Genomic DNA, 19,213 nt, shown 5'->3' with positions numbered 1-19,213 from the left:
CAATCTCCCCTTAGTGGGGATCCAAATAATTACATTTGCATCAATTCCCACGTAATCCCACTATTACCCAAAATCCAAGTAAATTGGTCCCTTCTGAGAATTCTCTTGAAACTTGCACCTGATGTCGAATAGTGCTCAGCAGCGGATTTGCCCAAGGCACTAACTATGCTTGGGGGACTAACCAGAGTCTTGATTGTCCCCCATTCGGCCATCCCTGGCCCACTTGCCGGTAAAGGGCCTAGCCTGGCCCAACTACAGTAGGCCACCTCTGAGCGCTGATCCTATGCCCTTGTACTTTTACCATTAGGTTGGGCCTACCCCAACAATGTAGGGCCAGTATTGGTCACTGACCCCAGGTCCCTACAGTTATTTATAAGAGAGATTCCTTATACAAGGTGTAATTAAGGAGATATTATTTGGTTCAACTCTAAATTCAGTTACTATTATATGCCATACAAGGTGTAAGAAGTGATTATTAATTAGGTTCCCCCATTTCATGTACAATACTTAACAATAGTGTTTTTTTTTTTTTAACAGATTTAAAGTTTTACTATTTTTTAGGTCCTAATGTTTAGGAGAAATATGATTAGATTAGATATTGTTGAGTCTATAATTTATTAATTTTTTCCTACTTTTTAGTATTTAAAGTTTGTGTTAGTTCTTATTTCGTAGCTCTTAAATGATTGGAGGGAGATGTCTTAATAAGCAACATAATTCAATAAAGTCATCAACTTTTTAGTCCAAAAATTAAAATACTTTTACGCTCTGTTTGTTTAGAAGGAAAACCTTATATCATGATAGTTTTTCGTATTTTCCAATTTTTGATAGCATAAAAAATAAAGGTCAAAAGAAAACTATCTTTCATCAATGAAAAACTCTATTAAAAATAAAGTTTTTTTGTTTTTTTGTTTTTGTTTTTGTTTTTGTTTCAGAGGTTGTTTTTAACTAAAAAGTTTTTGGAAAGTGAAGACGGTTAGAAATACGGTATACCTGACGGGCCCATCTGGTGGGCCCGACGGACCCACCTGAACGGGCCTGACGGCCCTGCTTGACGGGCCCACCTGAACGGGCCTGACGGGTTGGGACTGTTGGGCCTGTGCAAGGGCTATCCCACGTGCTTTGAAGGCCCATCGCTGACAGGCCCAGTAAGGGCCCATGATCCGAAAACGGAAATCTTGACTCACTACGCTCAAGGGAATTTGTATGAGAATCCCACATTGAAAAGGTTTGGAAACCAAGGAGAAAAGTCAACCCTTTATCACTATAAAAGGCCTGCCACCCTCAGGGATCGAGGTACGCTTTAATTGACCCTCTCTAACGCTCTAAGTAAAAAGAACAATTCTAATTTGACCGTCGGAGAACCTTTGGCCGGCACCACACCGGTGCTCACTGAAGGACTTCCGTCGATTGTTCTTGTCGTGCAGGTTCGGTTCGAGTCGCGAGTACGGTGTGACCCATTGGTGACAATTTTAGACGTCATCAGTTGGCGCCGTCTGTGGGGAAGACGTTTCCTAGACAAAAGAGTTACATGGTACTCACACGCTCGATGGCAACCACAAATGACGTCCAAGAAGAAGCCCCTACGACTGCCCTTGAGAGACAGGTCAAGACGCTCGCCGCAGCCGTGGAGCGCCTCACCAAACAAAACCACGACCTGGTAGAGCAGTTGAATCAAAAGAGTGTGGTGGTGAATAGTCAAGGAGAAGATCAAGAAGGGAACAGTGAGGAAAGGAGAAATAATGACGGACCACAGGAGAGTAACGCCCCGAGCAAACAAGTGCGACGGGACGCTAGCATCCCTTCAGTGACGGATACAGCTCCACAACCCATCATCGCGGAGATGCAGGCGATGAAGGAACAGATGGAAGTCCTGATGAACGCTCTCAAGGGGCGAGTGTCCAGCGATCTTGACGACCTTGTCAACCGGACTGACTCGCCATTTACGGTGTCCGTCAATTCCTTCCCCCTGCCGAGTAAGTTCCGCATGCCGAGTATTGACAGTTATGACGGAATCAAGGACCCTCTCGATCACCTAGAGACCTTCAAGACCCTGATGCACCTTCAGGGAGTGGCAGACGCAATTATGTGTAGGGCATTCCCTACAACCCTGAAGGGCGCGGCAAGGATTTGGTTCAGCCGACTAACACCAAACTCCATCGGCACCTTCAAGGAGCTGAGCGCTCAGTTCACCACGCACTTCATCGGTGGACATCGGTATAAGAAGTCCACAGCTTGTTTAATGAATATCAAGCAGAGAGAGGAGGAGACGTTACGGGCCTACATATCACGCTTCAATAAAGAAGCGCTCTCGATCGACGAAGCCGACGACAAGATATTGGTGGCAGCGTTCACGAACGGGCTCAAGGGGGGTAAGTTTTTGTTCTCCCTATACAAAAACGACCCAAAGACCATGTCAGAAGTGCTTTACAGGGCCACCAAGTATATGAACGCTGAAGACGCACTGTTAGCCCGAGAAGACAGACCCAAGAAAAGGGACAGACAAGAGGACCCCCGACAGGACCAGGGGCGGAAGAGAGGACGGATGGGAGATCGAAGGGAAGAGAGACGTCCAAAACCAATGGGCGGACGGTTCACAAGTTTCACTCCGTTGACCGCCCCGCTAGACCAAGTCCTAATGCAGATTAAGGACGAAGGATCCCTGATGTTTCCGGGAAAGCTGAAGAGTGATCCCAACAAAAGGTCTAGAGACAAATATTGCCGCTTCCATCGTGACCATGGTCACGACACGGCCGATTGCTACGACTTGAAGCAACAAATCGAAGCCCTTATCCGACAAGGGAAGCTGAAGAAATTCGTCAGCAAGGAGAGAACGGAGCAACACCAACAAGAACAACACCCCCGTCGAGAAAACGAGCGACCAAGGCCCCCATTAGGGGAAATAAGGATGATAATTGGAGGAACGACCGCAGCCGGATCGTCGAAGAAGGCTCGCAAAACATACCTTCGGATGGTACAGAATGTCCAGTTGGCGGGTACAGTGCCAAAGATGGCAAGAAGGGAAGGCCCCATTATCGGGTTCTCGGAAGAGGATGCAAGACGCCTACACCACCCGCACGACGATGCCCTCGTCGTCACCTTGCGGGTAGGAGACTACAATATCCACCGAGTGTTGGTCGACAACGGTAGTTCGGCCGACATCTTGTATTATCCGGCGTTCCAACAAATGAGGATTGACAGGGAGCAGCTGATACCGACAAACGCCCCGCTCGTTGGTTTCGGAGGGAGTAGGGTATTCCCTTTGGGCGCAGTCACGTTATCCGTGACAGTAGGAGATTACCCCCAACAAATCACCAAGGACGTAACATTCTTAGTGGTCGATTGCTCGTCAGCCTACAATGCTATTATTGGACGACCAACGCTCAACTCATGGAAGGCGGCAACATCAACTTACCACCTGATGATCAAGTTCCCAACGGAGTATGGGGTAGGAGAGCTACGCGGAAGTCAAATTGCCGCACGAGAATGCTACGTTGCAATGATGGAGGTGGAAGACCAGATCCAAGCCTTGAACATAGAAGAACACCGAACGACGGCAGAACCTACAGAGAAGCTAGAGGAGATAACTCTCGACAGTTCCAATCCAGACCGAACCACCAGGATCGGAATGCTTGCCAAACCCGCAATCCGTCAAGAGCTCGTAGCTTTCTTGAGAAGCAATAAGGATGTGTTCGCCTGGAGCCATGACGATATGCCAGGAATCGATCCCTCGGTCATGGTACATAAGTTGAATGTGTTGCCCTCGTTTCCACCCGTCCGACAAAAGAAGAGAGTATTCGCCCCGGAACGAGACCAAGCAATAGCGGAAGAGGTCCGCAAACTCCAAGAGGCAAGCTTCATCAGGGAAGTCTACTACCCCGATTGGCTGGCAAACGTGGTAATGGTAAAGAAAACGAGTGGCAAATGGCGGATGTGCGTGGACTTCACCGATCTTAACAAAGCATGCCCCAAAGATAGCTATCCCCTTCCAAGGGTCGACATCCTAGTGGACTCGACGGCTCAACACCAATTGCTAAGCTTCATGGATGCTTTCTCGGGTTATAACCAGATCCGCATGCACGAGGACGACCAGGAGAAGACTTCGTTTGTAACCAGTCAAGGACTCTTCTGTTACAAAGTAATGCCATTCGGTCTGAAAAATGCAGGGGCAACATACCAGAGACTAATGAACAAGATGTTCGCACAGCAAATCGGGAGGAATGTCCAAGTTTATGTCGACGACATGCTTGTAAAGAGCCGGAAGGAGGAAGACCACTTGGAAGATCTCAAGGAAACATTCGGCACACTTCGATCCTGCAACATGAAACTCAATCCAGGAAAGTGCGCATTCGGTGTAACGGCAGGCAAATTCCTAGGGTTCATGGTATCTCAAAGGGGGATTGAAGCTAACCCGGACAAAATCCGAGCCATAATGGAGATGGCCCCCCTGAGAAACGTGAAGGAAGTACAGAGCCTTAACGGCAAGGTAGCGGCGTTGAATAGATTCGTGTCGAGAGCGACGGACAAATGTTTACCCTTCTTTCGAACATTGAAAAAGTCATTCGAGTGGACGGACGAGTGTCAGCAAGCCTTCGAGGAGTTAAAAACCTATCTATCTTCACCGCCTCTACTGAGCCCCTCGCAACCAGGTGAAGAGCTCTTCCTCTATTTGGCTGTCTCCGCTGCGGCCGTTAGCGCGGCCTTAATCAGAGAGGAGGACAGAGCACAGAAGCCTGTGTACTACGCCAGCCGGGCGCTCCGCGGTGCCGAGGAAAGATACCAACCTATGGAGAAACTCGCTTTTGCGTTGGTCACGGCGGCTCGCAAGCTCAAGCCCTACTTTCAAGCCCATACCGTGAACGTAATGACCGACAAGCCCTTGCGAAGGGCACTAAGTAATCCTGAGGCCGCAGGTCGACTGACACTGTGGGCAATAGAATTGAGTGAGTTTGACATCAAGTACCGTGCACGTGTGGCCATTAAAGGACAAGCTGTAGCCGACTTCATAGCAGAGTTTACGCATGACGCGGACAAGGGGGCAGAAGAACCCCCCCAGTGGAACATCTACACCGACGGATCATCCAATAAGCGAGTTGGAGGAGCCGGCATAGTATTGCTATCACCTGAAGGAGACGAGATTGAATGTATGGTCCGTCTCGACTTCCCCATTACCAACAATGAAGCAGAATACGAAGCGGTAGCAGCAGGACTTGACCTAGCCAAAGCCGCCGGAGCTGAAAGTGTGGTCGTGCATTGCGACTCTCAAGTCGTGACCAATCAAGTAAACGGTGATTATGAATGCAAAGGGGAAAGGTTGAAGAGATATCTTGATCAAGTGAGGGCTAGAATCGACAGGCTAAAAGCAATGTTCGTCCAGATCCCCAGGGGAGACAATGAGCCCGCCGATCGGCTAGCCAAAGCCGCTTCAGCGGAACATATGATAACACCGGGTAATGTACTTCCCTTTGTTCAAAGCTTTCCGCTAATAGACCCCGACAACATGCAGGAGATACGCTCCGAAAGAAACTGGACTACGCCGATAGCTTCATACTTAAAGGACGGGATATTGCCTGAAGAGAAGGAGGCAGCGAGAAAGCTAAAAGTCCGAGCGGCAAGGTTCGTCTTGATAAAAGACATTCTTTACAAGAGAGGTTTCTCCCGTCCTTACCTAAGATGTCTCGGGATTGAAGAGGCAGACTACGTGATGAGGGAAGTACACGAAGGAATATGCGGAAATCATTCTGGATCGCGGTCGTTGGTGCACAAACTGTTACGAGCTGGGTATTACTGGCCGACCATGCAAAAGGATGCTGAGTCCTACGTTAAAAGATGCGACAAATGCCAGAGGTTCAGAAATTTTATTGGACAGCCAGCTGAAGAGCTAACCCCCATAAAGGCTCCATGGCCGTTCGCTCAGTGGGGACTGGACATCATGGGACCTTTCCCAACGGCGATAAGGCAGCTAAAGTTCTTGGTAGTGGGCATTGACTACTTCACGAAATGGGTAGAAGCGGAAGCCTTGGCCACCATTACAGAAAAGAACATTAGAAGTTTTGTTTGGCGGAACATAGTATGTAGGTTTGGTATTCCTAGAGTCCTTGTCTCAGATAACGGGAGGCAGTTCGATAACGGCCCCTTCCGTGATTTCTGTACACAGCTAGGAATAAAAAACCACTACTCATCACCCGCCCATCCTCAGGCTAACGGTCAGGTTGAGGTCACAAACCGATCCCTGCTAAAGATTATCAAGACTCGGCTCGAGGGGGCAAAGGGCATATGGCCAGAAGAATTGCCAAGCATACTGTGGGCGTACAGGACAACGGCGAGGACTCCGACAGGAGAGACACCGTTTCGACTGACATACGGGAGCGAGGCAGTCATCCCAGCAGAAATTGGGCTCACAAGCTACAGGGTTCACAACCACGACGAGGGCAGGAATGACGAATCCATGAGGCTACAGCTGGACCTTATAGATGAGGTCAGGTCGGCAGCAGAGCAGAGGATCGCTAGATACCAGGATCGCATGTCCAAACATTTCAACTCCCGGGTCCGACAAAGAAGCTTCCAAGTAGGAGACCTCGTACTCAGGAGGGTCATGGGTGCAACTAGAGACCCTACACAGGGAAAACTCGGCCCCAATTGGGAAGGACCTTACAGAGTTACGTCGTGGAAAAGGAAAGGAACATACCACCTGGAGACAATAGACGGAGAAAAGCTACCGCATCCGTGGAATGCCGAGCACTTGAGGAAATACTACCAGTAATAGTGACACGACAACCAGTTCTTCTTTTAAGACTTTTTGGCATTATTAACTTTTCTTTTAACTGTTTAACTATATTTTTGCTACAATATTGTCGTGCCTTTTTTAAGCCCAAGGGGGCAGGCACTTTTCCTTTACGCATTTCTATAATCAGATGCAATTTTGATCTTCTACTTGAATGTATGTCATTGCAATTATCCACAAAGTTAACGGAAACAAAATGAAGTCCACAAGATGGACGGATCATCCTACAGGGGTGATAACCTTAAGTCCACAAGATGGACGGGCAGAAAATACAGTCCACAAGATGGACGGATGCACTATGAAGTCCACAAGATGGACGGATCGTCCTACAAGGGCGATCACCCTAAATCCACAAGGTGGACGGATCATCCTACAGGGATGATAACCTTAAGTCCACAAGATGGACGGATACAATATGAAGTCCACAATATGGACGGATCGTCCTACAAGGACGATCTCCCAAGTCCACAAGGTGGACGGATCATCCTACAGGGATGACAACCTTAAGTCCACAAGATGGACGGATACAATATGAAGTCCACAAGATGGACGGATCTTCCTACAGGGACGATCACCCTAAGTCCACAAGGTGGACGGATCATCCTACACGGATGATAACCTTAAGTCCACAAGATGGACGGATGAAAAATATAAGCCCACTAGATGGACGGACACAACAGAAATCCACAAGATGGACGGATCGTCCTACAGGGACGATAACCCTAAGTCCACAAGATGGACGGATGCAAAATATAAGCCCACTAGATGGACGGACACAATAGAAGTCCACAATATGGACGGACAAAATATAAGTCCACAAGATGGACGGACCGTCCTGCAAGGACGATCGCTTTATGTCCACAAGATGGACAGATCATCCTGCATGGACGACCACTTCAAGTCCACCTTAAGTCCACAAGATGGACGGATCATCCTACAAGGACGATCACCATAAGGTGGACGGACTATACTAAATGGGGATAACTTAGTCCACAAAATGACCACTTAAAGTTCACAGGTTGGACGGATCGTCCACAACGTGGACGGAAATAAGATGAAGCAAAGAAGACGGACTAATCATCTTAGATAACAAAGTAGTATCAACAAGATGGACGGAGCATTCCACAGGTTTTGCAAAGAATAAGTTTTTAAGATCAAAAACATACTTATACGCAAGCGGATGTAAACAGGTCAAGCAACGACAAAATTCAAAACATATAAAATGAAGTGCACGGATTCATTTAACAAAATAGGCCATTAAACGGCAATGTTTACACATCATCACCAACGGATGAGAATTGTTCCAAAAAGAAAAATAATAAAATAAAAATAAAAATCCTTCTACTGAGCCTTGTCCGCATTATCGACGGGCTGTGGAACTGTCTCCGTGTCAGCCTCAGCTTGGTCAACTTTTGCTGGCGCAGACGCCCCGTCAACAACGGCGTCGTCGACATCAAAGAGGTCGTCTGTATCCTCGGAGGCAACAGGCACGACGGATGACTGGACCGGGTCTTCAACTTTGAACTTGGAAGGGTCCACATCTGGATAAGCTTGCCTGACTTGACGGAGGGCATCCATGAAGCCCTGATGGAAAGAATCGCCCAGCTCAGTGATTAGGGCGTCGGAGTCACGGTATTCACGGACCGCCGCGTCCTTAGCCTGACGGACTTCGTTTTTCAGCTCGGCTATCTCTTTGTCCTTGCTCTCTAGAGCCTTCTTTGCCTCCTCCGTCGTCTGTTCAAGGCTCTTCCTTGCCTTCTCCGACAGCTCAAGCTTTTTCTCTATTTTAGGTCTCCAGTTTCGCAGTTGGAGGAGTTCTTCCTCCGTCTTCTCCGCCTTGGCCCGTACACGATCCAAGGCCGTCTCTTGGCTGAGGCACCGTCCCATCAGCCCCTTCATCATGACCATTGCCTGAAAAATAACAACACAGTTATAAAACAAACTCTCGACAGATGATTTAAGTTGTATTTGAGTAGTAGACGGACTATCTTACCTGTGTAATGGCAAACAGGCCCGTCTCCCCCATGGCCTCCGTCGAGTGGTTGCCTAAGTCTTCATAATCCTCCGCCGAGATGATGGAGGAAATCTGTTCTAAGGCATGCTTAGAGTCCTCTCGAAGAAGGACGGGCGGCTTCTCGTCAACCTTCGACGGGCCTTTCATCAAACCCTTGCCAACCCCGTGCTTGGTTGGAGTGACCGTCTTCGGAGGCTCCGCCATGAGTCCCACGACGGGATCTAAAGACACTTTGGCCTTCTTGGCCTGACGGTCCGCTTTGGGCTGAGTCTTCCGCTTAGCAGACGGATTGCTTGGGCCCGTCGCAGGAGGAGTGTCGTCAGCAGTCTTCTTTGCAGCCTTTGACCGAATCAAGGCTCTTCTCTTAGCATCGTCCATCTCTGAAACGTGGACGGGAGAGTTAATTAACAAAAAATAAGATGCACAATTTCTTTAACTAAAGGGTGACGAACTTACGTCTCCTTATCTGTGTTTCGTACTTGACGGCAGCCGCTGTAGGTTCCGGTCCGTCGCAATACCAGTGAATGGTATTTAGTGTTACCAGCTTCGCCCAAGTCCTTTCCTCCGGCTTGGTCTTTCTAAGGATTTTCTCAATGAAAGCAAACTCCTCAAGGTCAATTTGGGGCCGTCGTCTAACTGCAAAAGAAGAAAGAGGACGGTTAGATTATATTAAAAAAAAAAAAAAAAAAAAAAAAAAAAAAAAAAAAAAACTTAGTAATGTTAAAGTTTGGAGGATAGTCCATACTAGACGGATCCAATATGCCCCAAGTAGTGTCGACGGGCATGAAATCTGTCTCCCCAGGACGACCCATCCAACCGTCGCCTTCTAGGAAGAAGAACCGACTCTTCCAATCCCTATTTGAGTCCGGCGTGTCATAGATGACTTTCAGCAACGGACTCCTAGGGACGAAGCTATAAATTCCCCTGGATTTGTCAATTTCGTCCGGACGGTAGTAGTGGAAAAACTCCCTAACCGTCAGCCTCCTTTCTCCGTTGGACATGGCACCGTACAGTACCTCCATCGCTATAAAAACTCTCCAAGCATTAGGGGAAATCTGGTTCACAGATAACCCCAGCTGACGGAGGAGCAAACGGTGAAGCGAACTCAATGGAAATCTAAGTCCGGCCTTCAACATTTGCTCATACACCCCGACTCCCTCTACCCCGTCATAGTAACACCTCTCTGATTTGTAGGGTAGACGGATCGTAACATTCTCTGGAAGTTGGTAATTATCTCTAAATGTCTTAAAGTGCTTTTCCTTGATAACGGACGTGAAGAAATTCACCGTCCACTCTGGTAGCATGACGAACTTCCTAAGCCCATCAGCACCAATGACGGATCTGACAACTTGATCCTCACCAACACCATGTCCCTCGTCTGGATCAACCACCTCCAGATCCTCATATGTTGAGGACGAGGAGGATGTGGACGGACTACTATCATCTGGACTACCTTGTTCTCGTTGACTGGACGGATATACTTCCTCGTAATCCACCCCGTCACGAATAACTGACTGATTACTCGACGCACTAGACATTTCCTACACGAAACGACAAGAGCCTAAGACTCTGACGGTCTATGTGTCTATAACGGATGTGGATTGTAAGGAAAATTAAAACAAGTATAAGTTTTAAGAAGAGCACTTACCAGTTTTGCCAACGAAGTGACGAAGGACGGCGTTGACGACTAAGGTAAATGAACGGATCAGCAAATTATGACGGGTGCGCTCTGACAAGGGTGACGGGTGAGCTCTGACAGCTTGATTTCTACTGAAACTGAAGAAATGAGAGGAATCACTCCATTATTTATAAGAGAGATGCACGGAAGTCGAAGCGTCGCTTCGATCCGAGACAAGGTCCAATCAGCTTGTAACACGTGTCATCGGCATTAATTACCTTCGTACAGCCTGTCTGTAATTGGTGTGATCGACGGACTCCTCATTTGAACCGTCATCCTATCTTGCGTTGATCCGTCAAACCCGTTATGACAACTTTAAACTCCCCATCACATGAGCCTTCTTCCGTCGTAAAAATACCCGTCATACCCTCACATTCGAATCGTCACCCCATTGATCCTTTATCCTAAAAACTGACGGACCATTGGGGTGAAGGGGGCAACTGAAGACGGTTAGAAATACGGTATACCTGACGGGCCCATCTGGTGGGCCCGACGGACCCACCTGAACGGGCCTGACGGCCCTGCTTGACGGGCCCACCTGAACGGGCCTGACGGGTTGGGACTGTTGGGCCTGTGCAAGGGCTATCCCACGTGCTTTGAAGGCCCATCGCTGACAGGCCCAGTAAGGGCCCATGATCCGAAAACGGAAATCTTGACTCACTACGCTCAAGGGAATTTGTATGAGAATCCCACATTGAAAAGGTTTGGAAACCAAGGAGAAAAGTCAACCCTTTAATTGACCCTCTCTAACGCTCTAAGTAAAAAGAACAATTCTAATTTGATCGTCGGAGAACCTTTGGCCGGCACCACACCGGTGCTCACTGAAGGACTTCCGTCGATTGTTCTTGTCGTGCAGGTTCGGTTCGAGTCGCGAGTACGGTGTGACCCATTGGTGACAATTTTAGACGTCATCAGAAAGCAATCTATCTGCCTTCCTTTATAAGGTCCCTTTAGGAGAAATTATACAGTTCTCTGGTGGATCACGTTACTTGTCTACCATTCTACTAAAAAATTCTCACTTGTTTAAAATTGCTGAGTAAGTAATTAGTTTCTGTTTAAAATTTTTTTCTAATTCAGAAATTTTAAACAGGTGGGAGTCTTTTAGTGGAATGGTGGGCCACATCACTTATCACCATGAGGACCTTATAATTTCTCCCACTTTAGGCTAGTCTAGATAGTTTCTACAACTACGGAGGAAATGGCATCCCAAAGGGTTATTCAGTAAAAAAATTATTTCAATCTCACAATGTTATGTTAAATTGAGGACAACAATTTTTTTTTTTTTTTTTTATCTACCTGGATTACCTTTGGCTACTAAAAAATTATACAAACTTTTTATAATTTTTATAATGTTTATGTGCTATAATAATATTATATATATATATATATATTTGATAATTTAAGAGTTATAATAGGAGGGGATTGAATTATGAATGATTCTATTAGAAACACTAAGAAGTATCTACCAATTGAATTATAAGACTCTTGGTTATGTACTATTTATATTGATCATAAAGTTAGTTTACACAATATACATGTTATACATGTTTTGAATTATACAAGAAATGTTAGTGATTTTTTTGCAAATACCAAACACTAGAAAATATTTGAAACTCATTTTCAAGGTCAATACCAAACACAGGAAAATGATATGATTTCCTTGAAAATTACCAATTTTCTATAAAAAAAAAAAACGTTTATAATGAAACAAATGGAGCATTGTATTCATATGTTGTTTGAGGTAGGACTCCCTCAAAGTTGTCTATTATCAAATTTTAATAGATTGGTTCTGTTCCCTCAAAGCATTGATAAAAATTTTGTACTTAATATTATAATGAATGATATCTAGCTCACAGTATATGAATTTGTACGTAAAAGTTATCTACAAGACTACAAGTCAATTAGAAACTGATAAACAATAAAGGACACACACATATATATAGAACCAAAATGATTTTACCACCTGACAAACAGATATTGCGCTCAAGGACACATTATGTCAAAAGTAAAATAAAAAAATAAAAAAATTATAGTCTATATTTAAATAATTCAAAATAAATAATAATTTTTATGTAGTAATTTAATCTTATTGAAATCTAGGTAATAGAGTTTCACTTAAAATTTAATTAGTTTATTTAATAATATGTTGTGGAGGAGAAAGAGAGAGAGAGAAATAGAATGTCATAAATAGGAGACATTTAATGAGATCCTAATCAAAATATAAGCATTAATAAGTGTCTTTTTTTTTTTTTTTTTTTTTTTTATCATAAGATCTACTTAAATCCAATATTTTAAAAAATGTGTAACTCTAAGCAATGCTACACTACCCAATAACTTGTTATAGAATTCATACTTTAAAAATTCCATCGTTAAATTACAAGTTCTATATCTTCTTAACAGTCATGCCAATTTTCATGTTAATTGGATTTTATTTACCATTTAATCCATAAACTTATTTTTTATGCATTATTTTAAACTACTAAAACTTGCATTTAAACAATCAATTGATGACATGTCTATTGATCTTTGATCACTTTGAAATTTTGCAAGCATAGAGAATATACAAAGATAATGTAATCCAATGGCCGATTTGTCAAAATTCACATCTAATTAAAAAATATTGATTAGTGTAACATTACTTAGAGTTACACCAAGTGTAAGTTGAACCTAACCCTATATATATATAAGATGGGTTCAAGTTGCACCTAGTGTAACTCTTATTAATTTTCACATTTTTTACACCATAGATTTTTAAGAAGTCTAATGGTTAAGAAAACATTATTAAATGCTATTGTTTTCCACCTTATTACCTAATTAATACTAGCATTTTCTCTCTCTTTCTCTCTCTCCCTATTTATTGCTTTCCACCATATAATATTTTCTTCAACACAATCTAACAAAAAGAAAAAAAAAATTGAAAAATAATCCTATAAGGACCTGATTTGAACTTTTAGCCCAACAAATGTATGGACTTAAGCCCAAGAAGCCCAAAGTAATAAATTTGTAGAGAGTGGGTCGGGAAACTAGACTTTAGTGAATTAAGTAAAAGGCCAATAGATTTTGATGATAAAGAAAGAAAACAAATTAACACTAAGGAAAGATATCCTCGGCAATATCCGAGGAGACTGGTTCCTATGAATTGCTCTTGAACCTCTATTACAAGTTTGATTCCTAATTGCTACAGTGTTTCTCTTCTTTTTCCGATCCCTTCCTAATGGAGGGTCTCACACATTATATAGCCTCCTTTGGGTTATCTTGATCCCACGCTTGTCGATCATCTGAGCCCTTACTTGAGTACTTGTCCCATCAGACACCCACTTTAGCTTTCTGTGAGTTGCGGTTGCCAAGACAGCACTGTTCAGGAGTCTTCTCCACATAAATGCGGCCAGAAAAGTAGCTGCAGTACATTCAATGCGGTGGTAGTAGCTTTCCTTTTAGATATTTTTTGGAGTTTCCTTCTCTCTTGTATGTTTCTGGGGTACGTCCTTGTCACTGAGGCTTCCTGGAAGGTTGCCTTGATCATTAGGATCTGTGTTTGACCTATTCTTAGCCGGTCCGAGGAGATACTCCTCCTCAGACCACCTTCCCATCCATGTTTTGTTCGTAAAGTCTAACTCAAACCATTTTATATTGCTTGCTCGTCTTTAGATTACTTACCTCCTCGGACAGGACCCATGGCCAGTATGTGATTTGGGCCCTTGACCCCACAAATCCCATAATCATTGATTCACAAAACTACCCATAACAAGAGTCAAATGACTTTCAATTTGCTCCTTAAAATAAATAAATAAAGGAACTTAAAAAAAAAAACATCAAAATTTGAGCTTATCACACACTAAACAATCAAATCGGCTGGGAATGCTTAAAAGTGTTTTTAGTAAGTGACCAAGCTTAAACTTAACTGCTATGGAAATATATAGCAGGTCAATATTCTAGTTGGAGTGAATTATATTTTATATTAATCTTTTTTGCTTGTCCTCTAGGAACTTTGTTTAATTGAAATCTGTCCAAAATTAACAAATACCAACCCTTTTTTCTTTTATTTTATAGAGACTCCTTAATTAATTTTCCAATTATTATTTTTGTAAGAGATTGTATGAATCTTATTGTATTTTGTATTTTTCGCTGATGATACAAACACAAACACCTACCCTTGGAAACATAACAGTCACTTGGGTTCAAAACGTATACATATTTATTTTTCCCAATTATTATATTATTATTTGTAAGTGACTATATATAGGTCTACCTTTCAATTGCTTTTTGATGAAATGGGAGGTTTGATTGTCTAGTTTATGATAGGAAGATTTGAAGTTTTTTTTTTTTTTTTTTAAGTTCCTTTATTTATTTATTTTAAGGAGCATGTTGAAAGTCATTTGTTGACTCTTGTTTTGGGTAGTTTTGTGAAATCAATGAAAATGGGATTATTTTTCAAAATTTTTTTTTGTTAGATTGTGTTGAAGAAAATATTATTTGGTGGAAAGCAATAAATAAGGAGAGAGAGAGAATGCTAGTATTAATTAGGTAATAAGGTGGAAAACAATAATATTTAATGGTGTTTTTTTTAACCGTTAGATCTCTTAGAAATTTATGGGGTAAAAAAGGTGTAAATTTGTAAGAGTTACACCAGGTGTAACTTATAAGAGATGGGTTTAAGTTACACCTGATGTAACTTTATAAGAGTTATACATTTTTTAAACTGTAGATCTATATAGGATCAAAAGGTGAAAAATACACAAATGCCACCTCATCAATATTCTGTCTAAAAATAAACAAGTCACTTGCCCCCACATTAATTTCCCTAAAATCAACACTTCTCCCTCTAAAGTCTAAACCTGAACAACTTCTCTCTCTAAACTAACCTTCTTCTCCACGACTCCAGTCCACACTCTCCAACACCCTGCTAACAGCTGAGTTGCCCAGGCTATGATAAACCCAGTTGGATGCAAAGGGAGAAGATGCTTGTGCTTGCAGTGGAGGATCCAAAACTATGATGAGGTCGTGGTGGAATAATTTTGTGTGAAAACTGGTGTTTTTTCTTCATTAATAATTCTTGGTCTTTATGGGTCTTTTTTTTTTTTTTTTTGGGTAAATGTATAAATTTTCGAACAGATAAGGTTAAAAAGGGGAAAGATCAAAAAAATATTTCCATGCTTAGCCCATTGGCAGTATTACCCCTTCTCTGCAAGCATTCCACCTTTTTCTGATGTCAAGGAAATTCTACTTTCATTGAAACTTACTGCATAAGAGCATTGCATTTTTCAACAGTTTCTCTCTCTCTCTCTCTCTCTCTCTCTGTGTGTTAAAAGGAAATTAAGTATTGAATGGGTTGGTTTTGTTTCAAAAATGATATGAAGATTATTTGGGCGTGTTAAGAGATTGAAAAGGGCGATGACGATATTCTTTGGCTTGAGCTTCCATATTTAAGGATACGCATAAGGAAAAGTACTTATAATTGGATTTTTGAATCAGAGATGGTATGACTTAAGGGAAAATAATTAAATTATGGATTTTAAGGCACCAGCTTTCACCACTGGAAAACTTGTAACTGAAGAAGAGAGGTATATGGTTTTTATTTATTTATTTATTTATTTTTTACCTTAGTATAAAAGAGCTAAGATTATCACATGATAACTTGAAAATAGCAAGAACCAAAAATTGATATGAGCGTTGGAGCCATAGAGAACGGAAATGAGTTTAGAGAGAGAAGCTTTTCAGATTTAGACTTTAAAGAGAGATTGATTTTAGGGAAATTAATGAGGAGGCAAGTGACTCATTAATTTTTAGACAGAATATATATATATATATATATATCTTTTTTGACTGAATAAACAGAATATTGATGATGTGGCATTTGTGTATTTTTCACCCATAGATCTTATATAGATCTACGGTTTAAAAAAGGTATGTGAGAGACCGTACCCCCGGCCCGTTTTTATAAGATGTTGGGCCAAACCCATATGAATGGGTGGAGTTGTGTTATTGCCTCTCAAAATAGAGGATCAACTAGTTATATTTTCCCCTTTAGATTAAGGGTTTTACAATGGAGTCGCCACTTATTTAATTATTGGAAAAACAAGAAAACCATAATTGAAAAATTCCTCATTTTATTAATTTGAAATTGAATTTACATTGATCATAGGAAAATTACATGGCTTTGGTCCTAGATACAATCTAAGATAAAGTACATGGCTTTATTTCATAGTTACAATCTAAAAATCGAAAATAACGTGGATAAGTATTTGATTTACTAACCCTTGATCTAAGCTCGGAGGCTATGTTACAAGGTGGGAAGGTGTTAGGCACCCACCTTGCCCGGTGAAACCGGTCTTCTAGACTATGATGGCCAGCATTCATATCATATCATCCAATATGTCAATCAATTTGCATGTTGAATTTAATGTGTGTGCATGTGATAAACCCTAATTCAATTTATTAAGCATGACATTTGGATTGAAAAATAAACTCTAGTGAAGGTGTGTGGATGGTGATATCCTAGATTCAATGATTTGAAAGAATTATGAAACAAACATGTTTTTTATATTTTTGATGCGGATTTAAGATTAAAACTAGTGTTATGCATGAACATGTGATGGACAATCAAGAACATGTGAAGAACACATAAGAAAATTTAAGAACATTTAAACATATTTAAGGGAATTATCATGCTTTAATCTGAAATTCTCATCATGGCAACATAAACAAACAGTTAGGGAAGGAGATTATACCTTCATGCAAGATCCATATGGTGGAGGAGGGGACTTTTGATGGAGGTTCTAAGGGTGGAGGAAAAGAAGAGTTAGGAGAGGGAGAGTGAGTCTTACTCAATACCTTGAGTCTCAGGAAGACCAAGATATGACAAGGCTACTCAACTTCACTAAAACTCAAGAGAAAAGAAGAGAGGGGGGTTTTTTGTTTTTGTCTTTGGAATGAAGGAGATGGGGGGTTTATATAGTAATGGTGGAGGAAATATGAATGAAAGGCCATTTAATGAGGGTTGACAAAGAATCATGAACCTAGACCTCATTTTAGCTTTGGGGGAAATCTGGTGCATTAAATGGAAAGATTGGTGGGAGTGAGGAGCAAGCCAAAATTCGGTTTTCCCGTAGCTGCTGTAATAGCCTATAAAGCCAATTTCGAATAATCATATCTGACACAATTCTGATCGGAATTGTTTCGTTCTTGTGCTCAAATTGAAGCCCTGGATGTCTAGTTTCTGGGAAAACTAACCTCATTCACAGATTCAAAATATTTTGAGAGATATCGATGAAATGGTGAACAGAGGTCATTTGTTAGAAAATGATTTCAGCACAATTAACATTAATAGGTCCCAAATTAGCTCCCAATTAACATTAAATGGCTCCAATCACTTCCATTTCAGACTTAATTGGTTCCAAATTTACCCTAATTAAAAGATAATTGCACAAATTACTCATTGAATAATTAATATTTAACTATCTAGTTAATTAGGTATGTGCAACCCTACCATAAAATGTAGTCCTAACCAATCAAATTATGACACATCATTGTTCTCAAATTGATTATACTTATAACCAATTGAAATCAATTGTTCATAATTACATATAGTTGGACTCAATTTGTGATTGTGCATCTCGGCCATTAGAACTTGATTTGATAATAACTTTCAATCCGATAGTCCGATTAGGGCTTATGACCAGTCAATTTGATCGTTACAACATCAAGATCATTTTGGTGAAATGAGATTAAGGATCTAATGACCAGAATCAAGATGCATATTTCCAAGGTGAAATTACCCTTTTACCCTCCATGTGAGGTTAAATGCGGGTTACAAAATGGGGTGTCAACAAGGTATAACTCTTATAAAGTTACACCAGGTGTAACTTGAACCAATCTCATATATATATATATATATATATATATAATCAAAATGATTTTACCACCAAGTATGTTAATAGTACACTTGACAATTAGACAGGTATTGCGCTCAAGGACACATTGCTTTTTATATAGATGGTGTAGATCAAATAATCAGAGAGACTATCTACATAATAAAATTTGGCTGGTTGAGGTAGATCGGTTTGATGCAGTTGAATTGTGTTAGTAATTTAATAGTTGTGGGGCTCGATATACTAAGTGAGATTTTCAATAATTACATTATATGTTTTGATTTGTTGTATTTTTTTAGTCTTAGCTGATGTTTTGATAGTTTCTTTTCTTTTCCATGAGGAGGAAAAGAATATTTGACAGTTTCTCTTATAGGGATGGCAATGGAACGGGGTAGGGCCGGAGAATGGGGTCTTTATTCTCGCCCCGCATGGTTTTATCTTGTCCCATCTCAGCCCCTCTCTGTATGACGGGGAAAATTTTCTTGCCCCATCCCCGCCACTTGGGGTCTTGTGAAACCTTGCCTCACCCTATAAAATTCTACTTCTTGTTAATTTACCCGCCCCCACAACTATTACAAACTTTTTTTTTCAATAAAACCTGTTTTATTAATAAAAATATATTTTAAATTACAACTAAATTTATCCTATCAAATCAAATTAATTTTTAGCGAAAAGTAAATAATATTATCAAAGTATTTAACAAAAAAATATCATAACAAAAGAAAAAAAACTCATAGTGTAACACATAACAAAATAATCCAAACTCCTAAACATGACAAAATAAAAATTGCCTAGACCTTCAAAAATAATTTCCACTTTCTTCCATCATTATTCAATAGTATACAAATTTGTTTCTAATAAAGACAAAAGAA

Source organism: Quercus robur, chromosome 5 (genome assembly GCF_932294415.1).
Source record: "Quercus robur chromosome 5, dhQueRobu3.1, whole genome shotgun sequence".
Classification (NCBI taxonomy): domain Eukaryota; kingdom Viridiplantae; phylum Streptophyta; class Magnoliopsida; order Fagales; family Fagaceae; genus Quercus; species Quercus robur.
Note: the sequence above shows the minus strand (reverse complement) of the source record.